The sequence below is a fragment of the Bos grunniens genome, chromosome 17 (genome assembly GCF_055505025.1).
Source record: "Bos grunniens cultivar Pamir isolate PY7600 chromosome 17, Bosgru_T2T1.0, whole genome shotgun sequence".
Classification (NCBI taxonomy): domain Eukaryota; kingdom Metazoa; phylum Chordata; class Mammalia; order Artiodactyla; family Bovidae; genus Bos; species Bos grunniens.
The window spans coordinates 9716755-9742218 of record NC_141181.1 but is presented as its reverse complement, the minus strand read 5'-3'; the positions used below and the strand labels follow the sequence as shown (position 1 = coordinate 9742218).

At 40.5% G+C, this 25464-nt stretch overlaps 1 long non-coding RNA gene across 4 annotated transcripts in view; it reads left to right on the top strand.

The window, feature by feature from the left end:
• LOC147354998 (uncharacterized) overlaps positions 1–25042 on the top strand; it is a 36328-nt gene extending 11286 nt beyond the window's left edge. For 3 of the 4 annotated variants that reach the window (XR_015144128.1, XR_015144131.1, XR_015144130.1), the window contains exons 3-6: positions 11463–11652; positions 11873–12116; positions 13289–13391; positions 15714–25042. This is a non-coding gene — a long non-coding RNA (uncharacterized LOC147354998). The remainder of the gene's footprint in view (positions 1–11462; positions 11653–11872; positions 12117–13288; positions 13392–15713) is intronic. The other variant, XR_015144129.1, reaches the window with a different exon arrangement.
• The last annotated feature ends 422 nt before the right edge of the window (positions 25043–25464 follow it).

Sequence of the window (25464 nt, the reverse complement as noted above, 5' to 3'; positions counted from 1 at the left end):
TCCCTGGCGGTTCAAGTGATAAAGAATCTGCCTGAAATATAGGAAGACCAGAGTTCAATCCCTGGGTCAGGAAGTTCCCATGGAGAAGAGAACAGCTACCCACTCCAGTATTCTTGCCTGGAGAATCCCATGGACAGAGGAGGCTGGCAGGCTATAGTTCATGGGGTCACAAAGAGTCGGACATGACTGAGCAACTAACACTTACCTTGCCAGTCTTCCTGTTTACTTCTATAACAGTTTCATTGCTTTATTAAGAAATGATGTCAACATTGTATGATTTAATTTCCTTAAGAAGAGGTGGCAAGAATACACTGAAGACCTATACAAAAAAAGATCATAACCCAGGTAACCACGATAGTGTGATCACTCACCTAGAGCCAGACATCCTGGAATGTGAAGTCAAGTGAGCCTTAGGAAGCATCACTATGAAAAAAGCTAGAGGAGGTCATGGAATTCCAGTTGAGCTATTTCAAATCCTGAAAGATGATGCTGTGAAAGTGCTGCACTCAATATGCCAGCAAAATTTGGAAAACTCAGTAGTGGCCACAGAACTGGAAAAGGTCAGTTTTCATTCAATCCCAAAGAAAGGCAATGCCAAAGAATGTTCAAACTACTGCACAATTGCACTCATCTCACACACTAGCAAAGTAATGCTCAAAATTCTCCAAGCCAGGCTTCAACAGTATGTGAACCGTGAACTTCCAGATGTTCAAGCTGGATTTAGAAAAGGCAGAGGAAGCAGAGATCAAATTGCCAATATCCGTTGGATCATTGAAAAAGCAAGAAAGTTCCAGAAAAACATATACTTCTGCTTTATTGACTATGCCAAAGCTTTTGACGGTGTGGATCACAACAAACTGTGGAAAACTCTTCAAGAGATGAGAATACCAGACGACCTGACCTGCCTCCTGAGAAATCTGTATGAAGGCCAAGAAACAATAGTTAGAACTGGACATAAAACAACAGACTGGTTCCAAATTGGTAAAGAAGTACGTCAAGGATGTATGTTATCCCACTTATTTAACTTATATTGTGAAATGCCAGGCTGGATGAAGCACAAGCTGAAATCAAGATTGCCGGGAGAAATATCAATAACCTCAGATATGCAGATGACACCACCCCTATGGCAGAAAGTGGAGAACAACTAAAGAGCCTCTTGATAAAAGTGAAAGAGGAGAGCAAAAAAGTTGGCTTAAAACTCAACATTCAGAAAACTAAGATCATGGCATCCGGTCCCATCACTTCATGGCAAATAGATGGGGAAGCAATGGAAGCAGTGAATTTCTTTTCTTGGGCTCCAAAATCACTGCAGATGGTGACTGCAGCCATGAAATTAAAATACGCTTATTCCTTGGAAGAAAAGCTTTGACAAACCTAGACAGCATATTTAAAAGCAGAGACATTACTTTGTCAACAAAAGTCTGTCAAAGCTATGGTTTTTCTAGTAGTCATGTATGGATGAGAGAGGTGTACTGTAAAGAAAACTTAGCACCCAAGAATTGATGCTTTTGAACTGTGGTGTTGGAGAAGACTCTTGAGAGTCCCTTAGACTGCAAGGAGATCCAACCAGTCCATCCTAAAGGAAATCAGTCCTGAATATTCACTGGAAGGATTGATGCTGAAGCTGAAACTCTAATACTTTGGCCACCTGATGCAAAGAGCTCACTCATTTGAAAAGACCCTGATGCTGGGAAAGATTGAGGGCAGGAGGAGAAGGGAACGACAGAGGATGAGATGGTTGGATGGCATCACCGACTCAACGGATGTGAGTTTGAGTAAGCTTCGGGAGTTAGTTATGGACAGGGAAACCTGGCTTGCTGCAGTCCATGGGGTCACAAAGAGTTGGACATGACTGAGTGACTGAACTGAACTGAAGAAGTTGAAAAATGTAATTCAATCAAGACAGATGAAACCCCTGAATTTAGACAGATGAATTTGAAGAATAATCAAGGAAAGCTGACAGAAAGATAATAAAACTGCATTCCTAGTGTCACTTAAATTGAACTTTTTCATGGGTGAGAGAGATTGTAAAAAAAAAAGAGTGGAATATAGCCCATGTGAGGAAACTTGTTATATTCAGTTGGCCAAATATAAGGTGGTTGGTCATCTTACAGAAAATCCAGAACAAAATTTTAACTAATCCAGTAGTTCGCAATAGACCTTGATTGGAGCATTACTTTATCCATAGGTTGTGAAAACAGTTCAGAAAGAAGGACAAACATCATTAACAGTTCTACAAACTAAGAGATACATGAAAAAATAGATTTCCTTAACCTAGTAAACAGTGACCTCATAAAAAAGTCAGGTAGCCCATTGAGTTCATTTTATTTTTTGCTAGTGTGAAAATCACTTAGAGTATTTGACTGCTTCTTTAATTTTGTTATATTAATACTTAATTATAGTATTATAAGTCATAACATATTTCATAAGCTTACAAATGTTTCATAAAATATTTCAAGTACCCCAAAAATAACAACAGGCTTTAATGTAGCCACAGCTCTCCTTGAGGTGGGAACATTTTGTCATATTTGCTGCAGAAGTATAAAATACTGCAAGAGTGTGATACATTCCTATTTCTTGATGGGGTTATTGGTGAAGGGGAGGGGAGACAAGAATATAGGGGTTGTCTCTTATCAACTGGAAGTAGTACTTCCATTGTTAGAAGCCCTGAGTGTTGCATTTTCAGACACAGATCTTAATGAGAGGGAATTAGTTCTTAATGTTTCCAAACAACATCCAAAGAGGGGCTGGTGGATAATCCCAGTCCCAACTCATGGTTTTCACTGAGGGCAGGGATGTAAAATTCAGAATTTCCCTGGTGGTTCTGTGGTTAGGAATCTGCCATTGCAGGATATACGGATTTGACCTCTAGTCTGGGAAGCTTCCACATGTCGGAAGGCAACCAAGCCTGTGGGCCACAGTTACTGAGACCACACACCCTAGTGTCCGTGATCCGCAACAAGAGAAAACCCTGCAAGAAGAAGTTCAAGAGCTGCAACTAAAGAAGGCCTTCACACAGCAACGAAGACCCGGCACAGCCAATAAATAAATGAAAACAGAAAAGTCAAACTATTCTCTCATAGATTCTCAAGAATGAAGTTGACTTCAGCACCACAAGAACTGCCCACCTAGGAAACTACAGATCCTTGCAAAGGAGTGTTAGATCCTTCTAACAATGGAAGTAATTCAAGTCCAGTTAGTTTCAATAGTATTGCTTTTTGGGTCACTTTCCAATCATATTTCCTCCTAGCCCAAGTAATTCTAATAGCCTCAATGAAATTCAGGGATGATATAAATCATTGCATGCTGATCTTAAGTCATTACCAGAACTTTTCTGATTAGTTCTATTGGCCCATGGTTATATGCACTGTTAAGTATTTTGACTTGAATCCTAGAGACAAGTGTTCAGTCCAATTTGGACAGGTATCTTAGTCTGTGGGGGCTCTGATAACAAAACACTATAGAATGGGTAATTTATAAACAGCATAAATTTACATTTCACAATTCTGAAGTGGATGTCCAAGATCAGGATGCAGTATGGTTGAATGAGGACTCTTCTGAAGAACAGATTTCTTTTATATTAGTGTGTATAGTTGATTAACAATGTTGTGTTAGTTTCAGGTGTACTGCAAAGTGATTCAGTTATACATATACATGTATCTATTCTTTCTCAAATTCTTTCTCCATTTAGGTTATTATGGAATATTGAGCGGAATATTCTCATTTGCTCAATATTCTCAGTTGGGGATTATCATCACATTTGGGGATTAAGGTTTCAACACATGTATCTAGGGGGTTCGTGTGTTGTATCATCATATTTGGGGATTAAAGTTTCAAGATATGAATCTAGGGGGACAGGAAATTTCAGATCATAATTAGAGGGCTTAAGAATCTAGTGTTTAGCCATTATCTGGCTCACTTCATTTGTCAATATATTGACCTTTAGCTTAGAAATAATCTTTGGGTATATCGTATATTCTGGTGTCAGGTATACATGAAGCTCCTGTAGAAAGACACCCCCACAATACAGTAGCTCAGATAAGAAAGAAATTTCATTCTATCTTACATAAAATTGAGAAAAATGAATGTGATCCACCTATCCATGGCAGATAGGTGGTTCTGCTGTGTGGGGTCTTTAGGACCTCCTGTCCCTTGAGGCACCCCAATTCTGCAGAGTGTTGTCCTTATCTATATGGTGGAGGCTGTGTCATTAGAATCATATCCACAGTTTTATATTAAAAAACAAACATTTGGGGGGCTTCCCTGGTCGCTCAGTGATGAAAATCTGCCTGCCAGTGCAGGAGACATAGCTTTGGTGCCTGATTCAGGAGGGTCCCACATGCCACCAAGCAACTTAGCCCACGCACCACAACTATTGAACCTGTGCTCTAGAGTCTGGGAGCCACAGCTACTGAAGCCCGAGGGCCCTAGAGCCCTTGCTCTGCAGTAAGAGAAGCCACCACAATAAGAAGCCAGCAAGTAGAGACCATTCCCCACCTGCCACAGCTAGATGTTTACATCTTGATGCCAGAGCAATTTTCAAGAAGGTTAACTGGTTGTGTTCCCTGCTAAAACTGGAGTTCTACTAAAAGGAAGAAGGGGTAAATAAATACAGGGGCCAATTAACAGTCTTTGTTAAGAGATAACCAGTTCCAATGAACAGAGTAGAAAATACGAGCTAAGTCTCTTCAGTCATGTCCGATTCTTCGCAGCTCTATGGACTGTAGCCCACCAGGCTCCTCTGTCCATGGGATTCTCCAGGCAAGAATACTGAAATGGGTTGCCATGCCTTCCTCCAGCGAATCTTCCCCACCCAAGGGTCAGATCTCTTGTGTCTCCTGCATTGGGAGGCCCATTCTTTACCACTAGTACCACCTTGAAATCCCAAGGAGAAAATGGGATGGGGCTTTAACTGTGGCACAAAGACCTAAGGTTATGGTTAAAGAGGGATGCAACTCAGCAGAGTTTGAAAAAGCAAATTATACTATTCCATGGAAAGCCAGAAATGCTCAGATTTTAACCTGTGCCTGACACAGAGACAGAGAGAGACAGAGAGCTAGCACGTAGCCCATGTGTATGTTAGTACAGGGGCAATCTGCAGGAGACACAATCTCCTTTAGCCTGCCTGTCAGAACACTACGGAACAAGGTAAAGGGTAGGACTGATGTTCAGTTGGTCAATACCAGGACAACTGGGCTCTTCTCACCACCCTAGTTCCTTCTGATTGGCTGATACCCATTGACAGTGCGAGTATACAGGTCATTGCTGTACTGTGCTCTGTCGCTCAAAGAACTGTTTGGGACCCTATGAACTATAACCCACCAGGCTCTTCTCTCTGTGGGCTTTTTCAGGCAAGAATACTGGAGTGGCTGCCATTTCCACCTCCCAGAACTCTTCCCTACCCAGGGGTCAAAACCAATCTCCTGCATTGCAGGCAGATTCTTTACCTGCTTCAGTCAGTTCAGTTCGGTTCAGTCTCTCAGTTGTGTCCAACTCTTTGCGACCCCATGAACTGCAGTGCGCCAGGCCTCCCTGTCCATCACCAACTCCCGGAGCTCACTCAGACTCACGTCCATTGAGTTGGTGATGCCATCCAGCCATCTCATCCTCTGTCATCCCCTTCTCCTCCTGCCCCCAATCCCTCCCAGCATCAGGGTCTCTTCCAATGAGTCAGCTCTTCACATGAGGTGGCCAAAGTATTGGAGTTTCAGCCTCAGCACCAGTCCTTCCAAAGAACACCCAGAACTGATCTCCTTTAGAATGGACTGGTTGGACCTCCTTGTAGTCCAAGGGACTCTCAAGAGTCTTCTCCAACACCATAGTTCAAAAGTATCAATTCTTCAGCACTCAGTTTTCTTCACAGTCCAACTCTCACATCCATACATACTGGAAAAACCATAGCCTTGACTAGACGGACCTTTGTTGGCAAAGTAATGTCTGCTTTTTAACATGCTGTCTAGGTTGGTCATAACTTTCCTTCCAAGGAGTAAGTGTCTTTTAATTTCATGGCTGTAATCACCATCTGCAGCAATTTTGGAGCCCGAAAAAATAAAGTCTGACACTGTTTCCACTGTCTCTCCATCTATTTCCCATGAAGTGATGGGACCGGATGCCATTATCTTAGTTTTTTGAATGTTGAGCTTTAAGCCAAGTTTTTCACTCTCCTCTTTCACTTTCATCAAGAGGATTTTTAGTTCCTCTTCACTTTCTGCCGTAAGGGTGGTGTCATCTGCATATCTGAGGTTATTGATATTTCTTCTGGCAATCTTGATTCCAGCTTGTGCTTCTTCCAGCCCACCATTTCTCATGATGTACTCTGCATATAAGTTAAATAAGCAGGGTGACAATACACAGCCTTGACATACTCCTTTTCCTATTTGGAACCAGTCTGTTGTTCCATGTCCAGTTCTAACTGTTGCTTCCTGACCTGCATAGAGGTTTCTCAAGAGGCAGGTCAGGTGGTCTGGTATTCCTATCTCTTTCAGAATTTTCCACAGTTTATTGTGATCCACACAGTAAAGGCTTTGGCATAGTCAATAAAGCAGGAATAGTTTTTCTGGAACTCTCTTGCTTTTACGATGATCCAGTGGATGTTGGCAATTTGATCTCTGGTTCCTCTGCCTTTTCTAAAACCATCTTGAAACCTGCTTAGCCATCAGGAAAGTCCACACAGGTCATTAAATATTATCAATGTTACCCCTGCTTTCAGGGGCTATTCAAAATTTTCTTGAAAGATGTTCAGACCACAAAGGGCCAAGGAAGAAGTTTCGTTTAAAAAAAAAAAAAATCAGTAGTTTTTTCTTCTCTGGTCTGCAATAATTCTGCATTTGAAATAGACAAAATGGAGAAAGAAAAAGATAACACCCAGATAGATTTATCAACTTCTCTTTAAGTGTGAAGGGTCTGCAGAAAGCATACATTTTGCCATTTTGGTTCATATGCTATTCTGAATTTACTGGCCTTCTCAGAATTTTGATGAAAAATTTCTGATTTCCTATACATTCCAAATGCTGTATATCTACTCTGGCTACAGATTACAAAATATTGAGACAGATTACCAAGGAAGCTGTGAACTTTCTACTCTGGATGAATTTAGAAGTAGGATTTCCTCTGAGCTGGAATGGCAAAGGCAGAGGTCTGTAAGTGGGGTGATGGAGTAGGGTTATCTATTGGTTTGTGTAGCCTTTTAAATAAATAATTACTTTGCAAAGAGGAAATGAGATCAGGAAAAAGAAACACACAGTATAGCCTGATGAATCAGTGGGTGATAAAGTACATTGGAACTTCAACATCCAGCCTTTTATGTTTTTTTTCAGAAAAGTTGCCCCTCAGTCAGAAACCAGGTATCACATAAAAGAGGAAATCCAGCAGTGTTTGTCTTTAAGAGCGGCAATAAAGAAGAAAGGTTAAAAGCCTAGACCCTGGACCCAGACTTAGCCTAGGTTTGAATCCTAACTCTGCCTCCCACTAGCTGTGGGATTATGGGTAAATTACATAAACTCTGGACTTCAGTTTCATCACCTATAAAATAATACAACTTACCTTATATGGTTGTTATGGGGATTAAGAACCTAACTCTTGCTTATAGTAAACAATGAACGTTAGCTATGATATTTTTACATCCCTTTAATCCTAAACCATATACACCCACTCACTCTTCTGCCCGTATTCTTTAGCACTCTCCAAGCTTGGCTTCTGACCTTATTTGATCACTTCTTTTTTGGTATTTTCCTTACTGGGCTATTTGATATTCAGGACTGACTGCTTGAGCTCCTCCCATTAACATCTAGGAAGATTTTCTTCTAATATTTCAAGCTTTGCATCGAAAAACATGTTAGTCTTGTGACCTGTAACCTAGTGTCCACGTCATAACTTTGACCTGTCCATAAAGTTCATTGGGTGTTTTTACTACTTGAAGAAATAAATTCCCTTAAATGGTGTGGAAGAGACAGTGCTATGAGCTTGCCAAATTCAGTTTCATTTGTCTCTTTCCAAGTGGACAGGAGGGCTACATGGCTCAGGCTCCCTTGCACTTAGGTTGGGTCCATATGCCTGGGTCTGCATCCTAATGTTTGATGTACTCACTGGTTATAACACTCATGAACGATTGTCTCAGCTCTCACTTCCCTTACTATTAATGCCTGGGAGGTCTCAAGTCTGGGATGGCAACATCACAGAATGGAAGGAGACTAGATCTCTGAATCATCTTGTGGAGGAAAGCTACTGAGGAGAGTTGCCAAACTGCACTGGACTGTGATGTAACTGATAAATATACCTTTATTCTGTGTACTTCATGAGATTTTGGTACATTGCCCTGATTAACTCAGCGGGTACTGAATATTTGTACAGAATATAAGCCTATAGTGAATAGTATTGTAGTAAGTTTGAATGTGTTTGTATCCTAATGGTTCCTATATTCAAGATTACCGAATTCATCATGGAGTTCAGTTAGCTAGCTGAGCAGAATGTTGTAGAGAAAAGAATATGGATGGGAATCCCACTGAAAGTGTTAGTCGCTCAGTCACGTCTGACTCTTTGCGACCCCATGGACTGTAGCCTGCCAGGCTCCTAAGTCCGTGGAATTTTCAAGGCAAGAATATTGGAGTGAGTTGCCATTCCCTTCTCCAGGGTAGCTTCTCAACACAGGGATTGAATCCAGATCTCCTGCATTGAGGGCAGATTCTTTACCGTGTGAGCCACCAGGGAATCCCACTGAACCAGATTCAAATTCTGTCTCAAATACTTATTACCTTGACTATCATGTGTTCTTTCATTGGAATCCAAATGATACTTTCTTTTTAGTAGCATTATGGGGTAAATAAACTAAACCCTATTAGGAAATTGTTTTCATCCATTTTCAGTATTCCAATATTTCCAGTCCAGTGTTAAGTTTCTGTGATTCTCCATTCGAAACTGATTTTCATAAATTTGACTTTACAGGAGCAACAGAAGTGGTAACACTTAGGTCCAGACAAAGTATCTATATATTTAAGTGAAAGTGAAAGTCGCTCAGTCATGTCCATCTCTTTGAGACCCCATGGACTACACAGTCCATGGAATTTTCCAGGTGAGAATACTGGAGTGGGTAGCCTTTCCCTTCTCCAGGGGATCTTCCTGACCCAGGAATTGAACCGGGCTCTCCTGCATTGCAGGCGGATTCTTTACCAACTGAGCAATCAGGGAAGCCCATCTATATTCTTAATGTGTGCCCAAATAAAAGGAAAGCACTACATTTTTTTTTTTTTTTGGTGTTGAAAACAGTGCTTAGCAGAGAACAATCTCCCCTGTATTTGGTGTGTTATTCAGAAAGCCCCCAAGCCAGAGAATGCCTGCACCATGCGCCATGTGCCACAGCACAGTTCTGAAAATACTGTCTGTAATTAAAACGGGAATTTCTGAACATGATTACCATAGAATTTATCTTTCCAAACCTCAAACAGCATTCTTGACCCATGCAATATTGATGAGTTAATTTTTCTTTTTCCCAGTCTCATCTTAACAATGGGAAAAATATTCTCTAATTCAAATTACTGAGGGTGGACCACTGGCAGAACATATACCAGCAAAGACAGAGATAACTAGCAACCACTTGTTTTTTAACCTGTTTTCACACAAAGCCACTTGCACACACAATATAAACAGATTTTAAAGGTACACCCACAAGAGCTGCCATTGTCCCTTGCTGTTTAATACTTTTAAAACGGTTTAGAATTTATGGCATATACTTGGCAGCTTTTTAATTAAAAAACAAGCTAACACATAACTTATTAAATTATGTTAAAGGACAAATATGGCAAAATTTCACCTTAGACATCATAGACAAGAGAGTTAACAATTCAACAGGCATTATTACATTGGAAGTTTACAGAATTTTGAACCCACATTGCGCAGTAATGTCTTTAAAAAATCAATATTGCAACAAACTAAGCCCTTTATGGTGCAGCTTGCCTTTTATAAAATTAATAAGCTTTTCCTTTCAATTATCAAATAGATGGCCCTGTAAATGGATAGACAAGGCGTTGGTCTCTCAGACTTCTTCGCTTTTCTGATCTTAGCTCACAATTTCTTTTCTCTTTATTCTCATCATGTTGTTGTTATTCAACTGCTAAGCAGTGTCCCACTCTTTTGAACCCCATGGACTGCAGCGCGCCAGGCTCCTCTGTCCTCTACAATCTCCTGCAGTTTGCTCAAATTCATGTGCATTGAGTTGGTGATGCTATCTAACCATCTCATCTTCCCACCCTTTAATTTCCCTCAAATCTCTACCCTAAGATCTCTGCTTCCTCACTACCATTCTTCTAATAGGTAATTACAATTTTACATAGAATTTGGTTCTAAAGTCAATGATCAAGGTGGAAAATTATATCTCAAAAATCTCTTAATTCACTTGGAAAGTACAACATATATGGCCCTTTTAATGTGCATTCAAAGCTACTATAGCATCCAACTCAGCCAGTTTTTCCTCCAGCATCAGAACAGATTGCTGTTTTCTCAGCTAAACACCTGATGAAGGAGTTGGCTTGCATTTAGGGGCCATGTTGTATGAAAAAAAAAATGTATCTTTAAACACTTGAATCACACTCAGTATGGTGAGCTGCTCATACTATGAGAGCGATTCAGGAACTGAGACCAACTGAAGGAACATCAGATTCACATCTCCCTTCCTGCGCGCCTCTGGGGCATATGCTCGAGTGGAACGTGGGACAGAATCACCCACACTATTTACATTCTTCTCTTTCTCTCTTTCTCTTTCTGGCAGAGAAAGTAGAGTTGAGTATGGATGAGAACTTTATATGTATTAAGGAAAAATTCTATTCAAAACCACAACTTTTTCTGAGAAGGGCAGCTCATGTTAAAGATTTCAGGGTCTCTGTTTTCTTGAGTGTTGTAGTGAGAATTGGGGGCTCCTCCATTAAAAGAAGGGGACCGTCTCATAAATTGTGTTCATTCAAAGATGGGGGAGACTTGGAGTCTGGGATATGGAGGCTGGAGAGAACTGATTTGCTCTATATGGTGGTTTTCCAACCTTGGCTCTATGAACACTTTTGGATCAGATAGTTCTCTGTTGTGGGGGGCTTTCCCACACAATGTAGGAGTATGGCCATATTTAGCAGTGTGGCCATCTTCAACCCACTAGGTGTCTCTAGTAACCACCCCCTCCACCAAGTAGTGAAAACCAAAAATGTCTCCAGACATTGCCAAATCATCCCTGAGGAGCAAAGCCACCCTTGACTGAGAAATGTTACTCTATATAATAAAACAGGAAGGGTTTGAAATCTTGCCGGGAAGAAGTGAACAGGAAACATGGGTGGTTAGGGGTGGGAGCAGCCTTATAGATAGTCCAAGACTGGACACTCTATAAGGTGAAACGGCCTCTGAAAAATTCTTAGCTGTCAGATGGTTGAAGCCTTTAAAAAATAAGACATGTCTAAAATCTTCTTTGAATCTGTTTTCTGTTATAGGAACACAACACCCTTCTGTTTCACCAAACCTTCAGTAAGATGGATCATGAACACCAACACCTCGTGAGGGCAGTTAGCTTGGAGCCCTCAAAGAAAAAATGAGTTCCTTAGCTGGGCTGATGCAGCAGAACAGGGACAGTTCATGTGGAAAGGTTACTTAATTCAGAGGAAAAGGCATCTTAGAACCAAGGTAAGTGTATTCACCTGGATTGTGCAAAAATCTTTGGACTTCCACAAGGAGTAGATTGTTGGTTTGAACCTCTCTCATGTGGAGAAGAAAATGGCAACCCACTCCAGTACTCTTGGCTGGAAAATTCCATGGATGGAGGAGCCTGGTAGGCTACATACAGTCCACGGGGTGGCAAAGAGTCAGACATGACTGAGCGACTTCACTTTCTTTCTTTCTATAGTTCCTTTTGGAGAATGAAATGGCAACCCTCTCCAGTGTTCTTGCCTGGAGAGTCCCATGGACGGAGGGGCCTGGTGGGCTACAGTCTGTGGGGTTGCAAAGAGTCAGACATGACTGAGCGACTAACACACACATGTGGATCCGAAGTGGCAAGGACTTCTCTGTGGCACCGTTACTGATACTCTGAAGGCTTATGACCTGTGGGTTCCATACACTACACGGAGGCACCACCAGCTCTGCCAAAGGTTGGTATGAGGTGCTCTTCTCCTCTCCTGTGCGTCTCAGAGGATTAGGATTAGAATCCAGGGCCATTCAAAACGGAAGGTGATCACTTCTCATCATGAGGATGGTCTTTACGATGTTATGTAAATCTGCCCCAGAACACTGCTAATTTCTCTTCTCCCTTATCCTCAAAATCTCAGTCTGTTTGGCTTTTCCATTGTGCCTGCTCCTCTATTAACCTACCATGATGTTCCATAAGTAAGTAAGTAAGTGAAGTCGCTCAGTCGTGTCCAACTCTTTGCGACCCCGTGGACTATAGCCTACCAGGCTTCTCCATCCATGGAATTTTCCAGCCAAGAACACTGGAGTGGGTTACCATTTCCTTCTCCAGGGGATCTTCCCGACCCAGGGATCAAACCAGGGTCTCCCGCATTGGAGGCAGATGCTTTAGCCTCTGAGCCACCAGGGAAGATATGATATCCCATACATTTTTTCAAATTTTAAATTTTTTGATGTGGACCATTTTTAAAGTCTTTACTGAATCTGTTAAACACTGCTTCTGTTTAATGCTTTGGTTTTTAGGCCAAGAGTCATGTGAGATCTTAGCTTCTGAACCAGGGTTTGAACCAATACCCATCACATTGGAAGGTGGGGTCTTAACCACTGGAGAATTGGGGAAGTCCCACCATATATTTTTTTCTAAACAAATTTCAGTGTAGCTTTTTGTCTCCTTCCCAAGGCTATCTCACTATGTAGGTATGGGTTTGGAAGTGTTCTCCTCCTTGTGGTCCTGTCTCCTTTTAGGGTCAAGTCCATCCTGTCAAATATAAACTGTTTTCACCAGATATTTCTGCTCTTTATCACTTCAATGCTCTTCTAGTCTCAAGCAGCTCCTCCCTATAGAAAGCCTTTCATTGCAACGTTTTGAGGTCTTAATTTGATCTATTGCATTGTAGTTCAAAATATCAGTTCAACAATACTATTTCTTATAGTATGAAACTCTGAACTCATAGAATTTATCTATACCTCTTTAATGGCATTTATTATTTTCTACCCACAGTTATTTGCATATATGATATCTTTATTCCTAGACTAAGTTCCTCAAAAACAGCAACTATATCTTAACAGTTGGTTCATAACCACTGTTAAGTAATTGATTTTATTTTTTCCCATTCCCCATCCCCCCAAACTTAAGGTGGCTTGCTGCTGCTGCTGCTAAGTCGCTGCAGTCGTGTCCGACTCTGTGAGACCCCATGGACTGCAGCCCATCAGGCTCCTCCGTCCCTGGGATTCTCCAGGTAAGAACACTGGAGTGGGCTGCCATTTCCTTCTCCAGTGCATGAAAGTGAAAAGTGAAAGTGAAGTCGCTCAGTCATGTCTGACTCTTAGCGACCCCATGGACCGCAGCCTACCAGGCTCCTCCGCCCTTGGGATTTTCCAGGCAAGAGTACTGGAGTGGGGTGCCATTTTAGAAGGACACAAAATACTGGCTAATGACTTAAATTAGAAGAAAATGAGAAAAAACAAGAGAGGTTTAATAAAAAAATCAAGACTAGTAGGTTTTAAATCAATGCTGGCTAAAAAAAAAATATCAATTTTCTTTATGTAACACTTGCCAGTGAGTTCAACCTTAGACACAAACTATATTTGCTTCTTCACTCAAAACTGTCCCAGTGGTGATGTCCGTGCCTCATCCTCCATATTTACTCCCTATTCCCCCACCTCTGCCTGCCAGCCACATCTGGCCATGCTTTGTTATGTCCTCCATTAGAAATTGCCATCTTCTTCCACAAGTTAACCTTCCTGACCACAGGGCTGGTACTAGGCATGGGTAATTATTTCAAGCCAAGCCAAATAGAATCCTTCTCTTGGTTTCTGGAGCTGGAACAAGAGGTAAGAGTCTTTTCTTCATGGATGGGAAGGCAGGAATTTGCTGATTCACCACAATCCCTGGGTAGAGAAAGCTGATTTTCAAGAGAAGAAATTAAAGCCAACCTCCAGAAAGAAGCAAAGCTCACAAAAATAATTCTGATAGTATTTGAACCCCTGGTTCTTGTTTCTGAGACGTCCCCCCTCCCAAAGTTTCCTTCATCGCCTGCCTTCCAAAAAGCATTTGTTAGGGTGTCTTGATTTTTATTGGAAAGAGGCCAAACCCTTGAGTCTGACAATCCAGCATTTCCAGCACCCAGTCAGCCTTATCTTTTTTCTAAATTCTCAGTTGAGAGCTGCTTTCTTCCAGATGCCAGGCTCTTTCTTCCCTCTGTGGTTTTCTTACAGTTATTTCCTTACCTTGAATGACCTCTTGCCTCCTCTCTCTGCAGTACTAATTCAGGTCTCTCTTCAAGGTCCACTTCAAGATCTATCTCCTCCATTAAAACCCTTCTTGATTGATCTTTCCCTTCTCTGAATTACTGTAGCCCTTATTTACCCAGCTTTTGCCATGCTGTCTGAAACATATTTATTTCTCTGCCTTGTTCTCTCTGGTGTTTTCTGTGTCAGAGGATTGTTGGTTTGGCTTATTACTTATTTATTTGGTGACTCAGATAGTAAAGAATCTGCCTGCAATGCAGGAGTCCCAGGTTTGATTCCTGGGTCAGGAAGATTCCCTGGAGAAGAGAATGGCTACTCACTCCAGTATTCTTGCCTAGAGAATTCCAAGGACAGAGGAGCCTAGTGGGCTACAGTCCATGGGGTTTCAAAGAAGTCGGACATGACTGAGCGACTAACACAAAAACACAAGAAATGTTAGGGCTTCCTTGGTGGCTCCAATGGTAAAGATTCTACCTGTGATGCAGGAGACCCAGGTTTGACCCCTGGGTTGGGGCAACCCACTCCAGTATTCTTGCCTGGAGAATCCCATGGACAGAGGAGTCTGGTGGACTACAGTCCATGGGGTCACAAAGAGTCAGATACAACTGAGAAATTAACACACACACACACACACACACACATAGAAATGCTATCTTCCCTTTTGTTTGTTGGCACTTTGATTTATTTGGGTACGAAACTTTGGGGCAAGAATTGAGGGAGCATTGAATTGATCTACATGAAAAGAGTGCTGAATATGAGGCTCTAGCAAGCAATTCGGGAAAGGAGAAATGAGGGGCAGACAGGGAAGACCAGGAGGAAAGGGGCATTAGCAGTGAAGAGAAGGTTGTGGATAGTCCACTGTGATCGTTCTCCATGATCCTCAGTTGCTCAGGAAATTAAAATAAACTCATCAAATGCTTAAAGAGCAAGTATAGTTGATGGAAATTAGTGACGGGATGGGTTTTGGGTGTAGATTGTCAAGGGGTAGAGAACAGAAGCAGAAGCAAAACAGTTTTGACATCCAACTTGGTCTGGATTTGGGGGTTCAAGCCAAGGGATAAAAGCTCCCAGCCAACATCTGGGCTATGACTGTTTATTAATTGAGTGTTAAATGTATCAGTCTCGCCTCCCACATCGTGACTGTACGTTTCATAAGTAGGGACCATGCTGTGCCCTGCCTCAGATGCTGTCAGACTGTGTCAGGCTCAGAGAGCTATTTCTACATCACTCCTCTCTTCACTTTCCATAGCAATGTTAGGCTAATGACTCTTTTTTTTTTTTTTTTTATCATATTGGCTTCCTGATCTAAGAAAAAAGAAGAAGGAAAAGAAGGAGGAGGAAGAGGACGATCGTCTATAATTGGTCCCTGCAGCCATTTTTAACTTCTCTGCTGGTGATCAAACTCCTCCCTTATCTGGCCTCATCTGATTTGCCCAAACTCACCTTCTCTTATCCAGCATGATTCTCTTTCTGAGAAATGTTGAGGAGTCCTGTGTCCTCATATCACATGTCTTTATTTTATGAGGACCTGCTTGTCCTCAAATTCCAGCACAAGACCCAGTTCCTTCAGAAAACCTGTTATGACTTTCAATCAATCTGCAGTTATCTTTCTTCTCATACTAATTGCATTGATAATTTGGACCATGCCACATAGCACTGATTAATGCTCTAGTGATCTTACAATGGTTAATCGTCTCATAAGCACCTTAAGTACTGAAAGAATGGTTATCATTTTTATACAATGGGTGCTTGAAAAGTGAAAGCCACTCAGTTGTATCTGACTCTTTGTGACCCATTGGACTATACAAGTCCATGGAATTCTCTAGGCAAGAATACTGAAGTGGGTAGCCTATCCCTTCTCCAGGGGATCTTCCTGACCCAGGAATCAAACCAGGGTCTCTTGCGTTGCAGGTAGATTCTTTACCAACTGAGCTAGCTATAAGGGAAGCCCTCAGGTGCTTAGTACTAAATAAGCATTTAAGATATCCCTCCTCTAAGTGGATTCACAAAAGGCAGCAGTTTTATTTGATTTCCTATTCTTTCCCCTGAAGCTCCAATACTTAGGCCACCTGATGCGAAAAGCTGACTCATTGGAAAAAACCCCAATGCTGGGAAAGACTGAAGGCAAAAGGGGAAGGGGGAGGCAGAGGATGAGATGGTTAGACAGCATCACTGACTCAATGGACATGAATTTGAGAAAATTCTGGGAGATAGTGGAGGACAGAGGAGCCTGGCGCGCTACAGTCTATGGGATTGCAAAGAATCGGACTTAGCATTTGAACAACAACAAATTCTTCCCCCAGTGTCAGAACATTGGAAAATAGTAGGTACTCAATGAATATTTGTTTAATGAATGAACGAATATCAGTCTGCCAATCTTTAAGGCTTCTAGCAGGGAAGACCAGTCTTTTTGCTTTGTCTTTCTCACCTAATGTTTAAGGCCTTTTCATCCCATGGACGGAGGAGCCTGGTGGGCTACAGTCCATGGGGTCGCAAAGAGTCGGACACGACTGAGCAACTTCACTTTCACTTTTCATAATTCTTTTGAATCTAATAACTTTTTTTTGTTGGATTTCTCAGTCTTTTAGATAATTTCACATGGTGCTACCTAGCTTCTTTACTATGGAATCCATCATTCTGAAAGCACTGCATTTATTTCAAATCACATTTGTGCCAAATTTAATCTATTTATATGGAAAGAGAAAACAGGGCAGCAATGCATATGCATTGCTTGCTCTTTCACTTCCATGCTCTTCTGCGTGTATCACAGTATTGAAAAAGTGGGACTTGAGCTTTCATATGGTAAACTGAATCTCTCTAAAGATATCCCATTCACAAAGTACATAATTTTTATAAATGGAAATACTCAACATCATAAACATATCATTTATCCCCAAATTAATGAATTAAAATGTGATGCAATTCCCATAAAAATCCCAACAGAGAATTTTTTTCTGGTGAAAGTTAGCAGGCTGAGTCTAAAATTCACTTGGTGAAAAAGGCTGAGAATAGCAAAGGTAATTTTAAAGAAGAGCAAAGGAAAGGGACTAGACTTTTCAGATATCAAGATTTGCTTTAAGACCATAGTGATGAAATCAGAACGGTGTTAGTCCAGGGATAGACAGACTAACAGACTAAATGGAACAGAGGGGTCCCCACCTTCCACACACACACACACACACACAGAAATGGCATTACAAATTACTGTGAATATCAATTTGTGAAGCAATGATGTTGGGACAATTGATTGACCATATGAAACTAGACGTATATTCACGACGTAAAAACTGAAATAAATTCCATGTGGATAAACAGGTCACTATGTAAAAAGCAAAAGCAACAGCACTTTCAAGAAAAATACAGAATATTTTTCAGACGTGACACGGGAAGAACTTTTCAAAATAACACAGATAATGCATAGGTCATAAAGGAAAGAATATAAATAAATTTGACTGTATTCAAATTTGAGGCATTTTTATGAAAAAAAAAAAAAAAGATGAAATTAAAAGGCAAGTTACAAACTGGAAGAAGATATTTCAAGTCAAATATCTGACGAAGAATGATATCAGGAATGTACATTTTAAAGCAAAACTAATACAATATTGTAAAGTTTAAAAATAAAATTAAAAAAAAATAAAATAAAAAAATAAGAGAGAAAAAAAATAAAGCTCAATTAGAGAAAGATCAGGATGGCAAAGAGATAGGTGATTACAGAAAAATAATGGCCATCTAAGGTTCACTCTATTACTATTCAGGGAAACACAACATCTAGTACCGTTGAGAAGGCACATGCTCTATTTTATTGTAATTCTTCTTTTGGTATATATATCCATATATATGCGTATACACACACACACATATGTGTATTTGTGTGTTAGCTGCTTAGTTATGTCTGACTCTTTGGGACCCCATGGACTGTATGTAGCCCGCCAGGCTCCATTGCCCATGGAATTCTTCAGGCAAGAAGACTGGAGTGGGTTGCCATGCCCTCCACCAGGGGATCTTTCTAACCTAGGGATCAAACCGGGGTCTTCTGAATTGCAAGCAGCTTCTTTACTATCTGAGCCACCTGGGAAGCTATATATATATATACATACATACATATATATGTGTGTATATATACATATTATCTATATATATGAAGCTCTTATGTATGTGAACAAGTATATATATACAAAGAATATCAGCAAAATTATAATTATAAAAATTAGAAAAAAAACCCAAATTTTTCATTTATAGGGGAATAAGCAAGTACATGTGTTATTTTCCAAAAATCTGTTTAATAAATAGATTAGGGCTATGTGAGTCAATGTGAATACACCTTAGAAACATAATCTGAAGAGGAAAAAGCAAATTATAGAATATAATGCAATACCATTTACCTAAAGTTTAAAAATACACAGAACAATTTTTGCTATTATCCCAAGACCTATGTTGTATAGTGTAGTGGACCGGATTCCCCAAAAAGCAGGTTCTGAGATAGCGATTACCCAGCAGGAGGCTCTTTAGGGAGCGCCTTTGGGAACACTTTTATTTTTTTAAGAATTTTTTTTTTTTTTTATGTGGACCATTTTAAAAGTCTTTATTGAATGTGCTACAACATCATTTTTGTTTTAGGTTTTGGTTTTTTGGCCACAAGGAATGTGGGATCTCCCCAGTCAGAAATCAAACCCGTGTCCCTGCATTGGAAGGGAAAGCCGTAACCACTGGACTGCTAGGGAAGTCCCTGGGAACATCTTTTGGGAAGGAAGGGAAGGATGCAGGACTGGGCAGAGGGAGGGTTTGGGCATGGTGGGGGGCCAAGATGGGGTCTTAATAATGGCCTCTGTCAACCCCTCGGAAAGCCTGTGAAGCTGGGATTGCTCCCCAGAATTATCCTGAGTTGGGGTGAGGGCCCTGGCCTTTACACACCTGTGATGACAAGTCCCTGGATGTGGGAAAGCTGCATGACCCTGGGGTAGGCAGATGTCCTCAGTCTCTGTGACACATGAATGTTCTGATTTTCCTCTCTTAGAAGTGTGATAACACTGTGCATCCACATGTCCTTTGACTTAGGTATGTAATGTGCTTTGGCCAATGGAATATGAGCAGAAGTTGTGAGAGCACAACTTCTGAGTGGAAACTCCTAAGAGAGTGCACATGTGATTCTCCCGTGTCCCTTCCTCTTCCATTCGATCTGGGACATTCTAGATCTGCGGAAGCCCTTCCACCTGCGTGTCTGGGTTGCTGCCTGTGTGGAGGGGTGCCTTCAGCTGTCATGTGACGGACAGTAGGCATAAATGAAAAACACACTCTCTCTGTTCTTAATCAATAATACATTGGGTTTTGTTTCGTTTTTTGTCACGGATGTACAATAACCTAGGTATCCTGACTGATACTGTCTCTTGATTCCAAGTATCACTCTTGCCGTCTTTGAGCTCTCCTTTGCTTGCTACACATATTTACTTAATTGTCTTCCTTGCGTTGTTTCCTAGATCAGGGTTTCACAAAATGAAAGTGTTCTTCAGAAAACTTGTCACGGTTGTGTGAGCTGCTCTCCAAAATCATGGTTTTGATGGTCAACGAGGTGGGAAACCACACACTTCTTCACTCTCTCAGGGACTTAGAATCGCTCATTAGCATATTACATTTCCAGAACAGTCTTTCCATAAAGAAACCTGCTTTAACTAATTTTAATCTTCCATTTCACAAACTCATTTGACTATGGAACCCTAAAAATAAAATCTATTAACATCTGAACACATTTTTGGAAACTCTGCCCTAAGCAATCTTCCTTCTTTACATGCCAAATTAAACACATCCAGCGGGTCTACTTGGAAATGAAGAGAAAGGAGCTGGGACTTATGTACAGTGGGTTCAAGAGCTGAAAGCCTTTCTACAAGCCTTTCTCTCTAATAGAGAAAGAGCAAAACTTTCACTTGGCTTCAAGATCAGCTAACACACAGATCATATCTGTAGACTGGAAAACACAAATATGTGTTTATTTGTGATGTGACTGTGATATGCAGTCCTTTATCACATAAACCACCTAAGGCTGACAGTATGTTTGCAAAATAATACGCAGACACGTAGAAAGCAGAACGATATACAACATAATCACTTTCAAATGAGTGGGTACGGACAGAACCTTAAGGGTGTCAAAAATCACACCATGAGTGAGGGCCAGACTTGGGGTCTACACCCCATGTATTGGATCCAAGAATCAAGGATTCACTGAGTCATGGAAGACTCACTCTTTGATAACATTCTGAATCTCTTACCTGAAGTGTGATATCAAAGAACTTAAATCTTAGACACAAACAATTAGAGTGATTAGCATTTCTGTACATTTCCATCATGGTGTCAGAAAACAAAAGAATACTTGCCAGTTTTCCAATCTGGCAAAGTTCAAAAAATGCCTGCCTATCTTGTCAATGCAGTGAACGATAGCTTGTTGGCTGAGAAAATGGCCCACTCAGAATGAGGAGGCAGGGCAGACGGCTGCCTGTGCCTTTATAATTTTTTTTTTCTTACAGAATTTAAAGAAGTTAAGGAATTACTTCTCTTGAATGAAAACTCCATATTTTAATAAATTAGAGTGGTTGACAACCTGGAATGGATGGAGCAGAATGTTACATAATTTCTAACCTCCTCTTCTTCCTTTTTATGTGTTCTGAATGAAAAGGAAACTATTTTAGCAGACAGGAAGAATAGACAAAAACTTTAAAAGAAACACCAAATTACCAAAGTCTTGCTTTTGCCTACACACAGATAGATTGAGATAGGATTAAAATTCACAATGTAATGATTTAGAGACTCAGAACTCAGATATTTTGAGAGTCAATGGCTCAGCAAAAACACAAATTACTTTTAGACCCAATCTATTATTTATTATTTCAATGTATAAAAAATGCACCCAATGCATCTTTGGGATGAAGAGTTCAAAGTCATTGTGATTGTTTAGTTGGCTTTTCTTTAGCATAGAGAAATCTGCATATTGTATGTCAGCCTGAAGTTGTGTACCATGCAAGACTGTCATGTCATAAAAACCAAAAGTTAAATTTCAAGAATAAAATTCACAGTATCATCATAAATATACTAATTACTTTTAGTGAAAGTTACTCAGTCGTGTCTGACTCTTTGCAACCCCATGGACAATTCAGTCCATGGAATTCTCCAGGCCAGAATACTGGAGTGGGTAGCCTTTCCCTTCTCCAGGGGATCTTCCTAACCCAGGGATAGAACCCAGGTTTCCCACATGGCAGGCGGATTCTTTACCATCTGAGCCACCAGGGAAGCTCAATTACTTTTAAGCTACATATAAAATAAAATACTATCAATAAGAGTTTTAATTAAATAATGAGGGATGGCTGCTGAAATTTCAAGTGGGCATTATTTTCATCACTATAGTTGATCATTTCTATTGCCTTCAAAGCAGAGTAAAAAAACAACCCTCCACAGGATAAAAAAGCCTGAACTCCGTTATCTGTAAACTGAAGTAATTAATGCCTTTGTGTGGTTATCTGTACTTACATTAAATTACCATTTCTAATGCCTTCTTTCTTCCTTTCTCCAGTGCTCCCCCGCCAACCCCACAGCTTCCAAAAGTCTTGGGTCTACTTAGTAGGCCAATTTTCCAATTTGGTCTACCTGCAACGCAAGAAACCTGGGTTCAGTCCCTGGGTTTCAAAGATCTCCTGGAGAAGGAAATGGCAACCCACTCCAGTATTCTTGTGTGGGAAATCCCATGGACAGAGGAGCCTGGCAGGCTACAGTCCATGGGGTCACAATCAGACAGGACTGAACAACTAACATTTTCACTCTCACTTTCCAGTTTGAAAAAAGAGCAAGTGGTTATGCTGAGCTGAAGTTTCCCACACCACTTTTGTTGGAGATTAGTCACAGTTCTTAGAAAATTCGCAAGTTGATTCTGAGACTCTTCTTTCTAAAAAAAAATTATAATGATGAAAAATCATGTTTCTTCTATTAAAAATTAATTTCAGTGCTACATTTATTTGGAAAGTATTACTCTGAAATCAATTTCTTGCTTTTTTTTTTTCTGAAAATAGACTATGTAAGTAGATAAGGAAAGTTAAACTGTATTTTAAAAGCTGAATCATAGATACTTCCCTTCATAAATATTTAAATCTTGAGTCTGGGTTTTGTCTTCTATTTGAGTTTTCATTGTCTCTTCCATATAATATTTCATATCTGATAGGGTGTAACTACCCTTATGGCAGAAAGTGAAGAGGAACTAAAAAGCCTCTTGAAAGTGAAAGTGGAGAGTGAAAAAGTTGGCTTAAAGCTCCACATTCAGAAAACGAAGACCATGGCATCCGGCCCCATCACTTCATGGGAAATAGATGGGGAAACTGTGGAAACAGTGTCAGACTTTCTTTTTTTGGGCTCCAAAATCACTGCAGATGGTGACTGCAGCCATGAGATTAAAAGACGCTTACTCCTTGGAAGGAAAGTTATGACCAACCTAGACAGCATATTCAAAGGCAGAGACATTACTTTGCCAGCAAAGGTCCATCTAGTCAAGGCTATGGTTTTTCCTGTGGTCATGCATGGATGTGAGAGTTGCACTGTGAAGAAGGCTGAGCGCCAAAGAATTGATGCTTTTGAACTGTGGTGTTGGAGAAGACTCTTGAGAGTCCCTTGGACTGCAAGGAGATCCAACCAGTCCATTCTGAAGGAGATCAGCCCTGGGATTTCTTTGGAGGGAATGATGCTGAAGCTGAAACTCCAGTACTTTGGCCACCTCATGCGAAGAGTTGACTCATTGGAAAAGACTCTGATGCTGGGAGGGATTGGGGGCAGGAGGAGAAGGGGACGACGGAGGATAAGATGGCTGGGTGGCATCACTGACTCGATGGACATGAGTCTGAGTGAACTCTGGGAGTTGGTGATGGACAGGGAGGCCTAGCGTGCTGCAGTTCATGGGGTTGCAAAGAGTTGGACACGACTGAGCGACTGAACTGAACTGAACTGAACTGAATCAAAGTTTTACTATGTAATAAATATAGTTTGTTGTTCTCTATTAAAGGTGAGAGTTGAATACATTTATAAATTCATAAATCAGCAGCCAGTTTGGCAAACCTCTTATATTAAATTAGACAGCATTTAATTATTAAGACAACTAGGAGATGAGTGAGATGCTAATTAAAACCCCAGTAAACAGCTATTCTCCATTCCTGATTTATAATTCAGTGTCCATCAAAAAAATCAAATTAAGGACACCATATCTTCTTACATCTGAATATCTTGAAAGAAATCTGACTGTTAAATCTACTCTCATTAGATGCTAAATTAGGATATAAAGAATAAGCTTATAAAACAACTGACCAAACAAACAAAAAGCTCCATAGAGTGAGATTTTTAAAAGGACAAGGATATGAGACGGTCTACTTAGAAAAGTACATTTCACATTTTTGTGCAGCAAAAAGCAATACAGCATTTTCAAATTGCAGGTAAATAGTCATTTGTGTTGTTATATCATCAGTTCAACATCTCTGTGCAGCACAAACAGGATGAATAAAGCTATATGGCACAGAGAAAGATTCTTCAAAATTGAGTTTCAGTGTTATCTTGCTCATCACATGAATGTGAATGAAAATAATTCAGAAGCTTAATCTGAACAAACTACTTATCACGGAGCACTTAACGAAATACTGCTTTCAAACAGCATTTAGGATATAAACTCCAGGATGAAGAATCAGAGATCCCATTACCTGGTACAATCAAGTGTTTCTGGAGCTACTTTCTTTAATCCTTTCCATCTCTAGTTGATAAAGATGGTTGGACCAGCATCCAGGAGGAGGCCGGGTGAGTTTCCAGGAGTCTGTCTACTTAAAAATTTCTAGGACCAAAATTCATATCATATCAGACGATGATGCTGCTTCCTCTGCCCTGCCTTCAGGAAAGCATAAAACAACTCCACATGTTACTGGGGAATGCTCAAGTCCCAGTGTCTGAGGAAATGGGAGTTTAAAGAACCATGTAAATATATATATATTTAACCATGTATATATATATATATTCAAAATATATATATATATATTCAAAAGATATATATATATATATATTTTGTCTGAAATTTCAACACTGCATTGTGTGTTTATGAAATATTATTTAATAGGAGTGAAGAACGCAGTCTCATTCACATGATTAATTTAAGTAACCCTAAGGTAGTAGGATCATTTATGTTTATTGAATTAGCTACTCAAACACTTTTTGGTGAAGCCAAGCACCGCGGTGCAGGTCACTCACAGTAGTCTCCCTGTACCGTTGTTCCTACTCGCCTCTATGCCGGAACGTACGAACCTTCAAGGTGCAGACTTTCACAGATGCCAGCATGCTCCTATCCAGAAATCACTGGATCGGTTTTGCAAGAGGGAAGATAGAATTGAATCCAACAAGCAACCAGAACCTGGGCCATTGTCGGGCATGAGCGAAGTGGCAGCTTGCCCTCCCTCTCTGATTGCTGACAGCCCTTCAGCTCTACCATCTCCCCCCTCCTCCCCCTCCTCCCCCTCCTCCAGTCAGTAAATCTTCTTGCCTTTTCACTCGATGCCAGCCCCTGTATGCCAGTGGTTATTCCGTACTACTGTACTTTTCAAGGTGCTGTACTGTGAGATTAAAAATGTTTATTTTTGTGTTTGTTTTTTATGTTTTATTTGTGTGAAAAGTATTAGAAACTTATTACAGTACAGTACTATATAGCCAGTTGTGTTAGTTGGGTACCTGGGCTAACTTTGTTGGAGTTACAAACAAATTGGACTTAAGAATGTGCTCTCAGAACATAACTTGTTTATACGTAGGGGACTTCCCATATCTATGCTCTCAGCAATGTGCTTTGTAGTTCTATTCATCAAGAGGTAGAGTCCAATTTTGGTTTCCTCAGGGTATATGCCTAGGCGTGGGATTTCTGGGTCATATGGTGGTTTTATTCCTATTATACAGAGAGAAGTGAGTCAGAAAGAGAAAGATAAATACCATATTCTAATGCATATATATGGAATCTAGAAAAATGGTACTGAAGAATATATTTAACAGGGCAACAATGGAGAAACAGACATA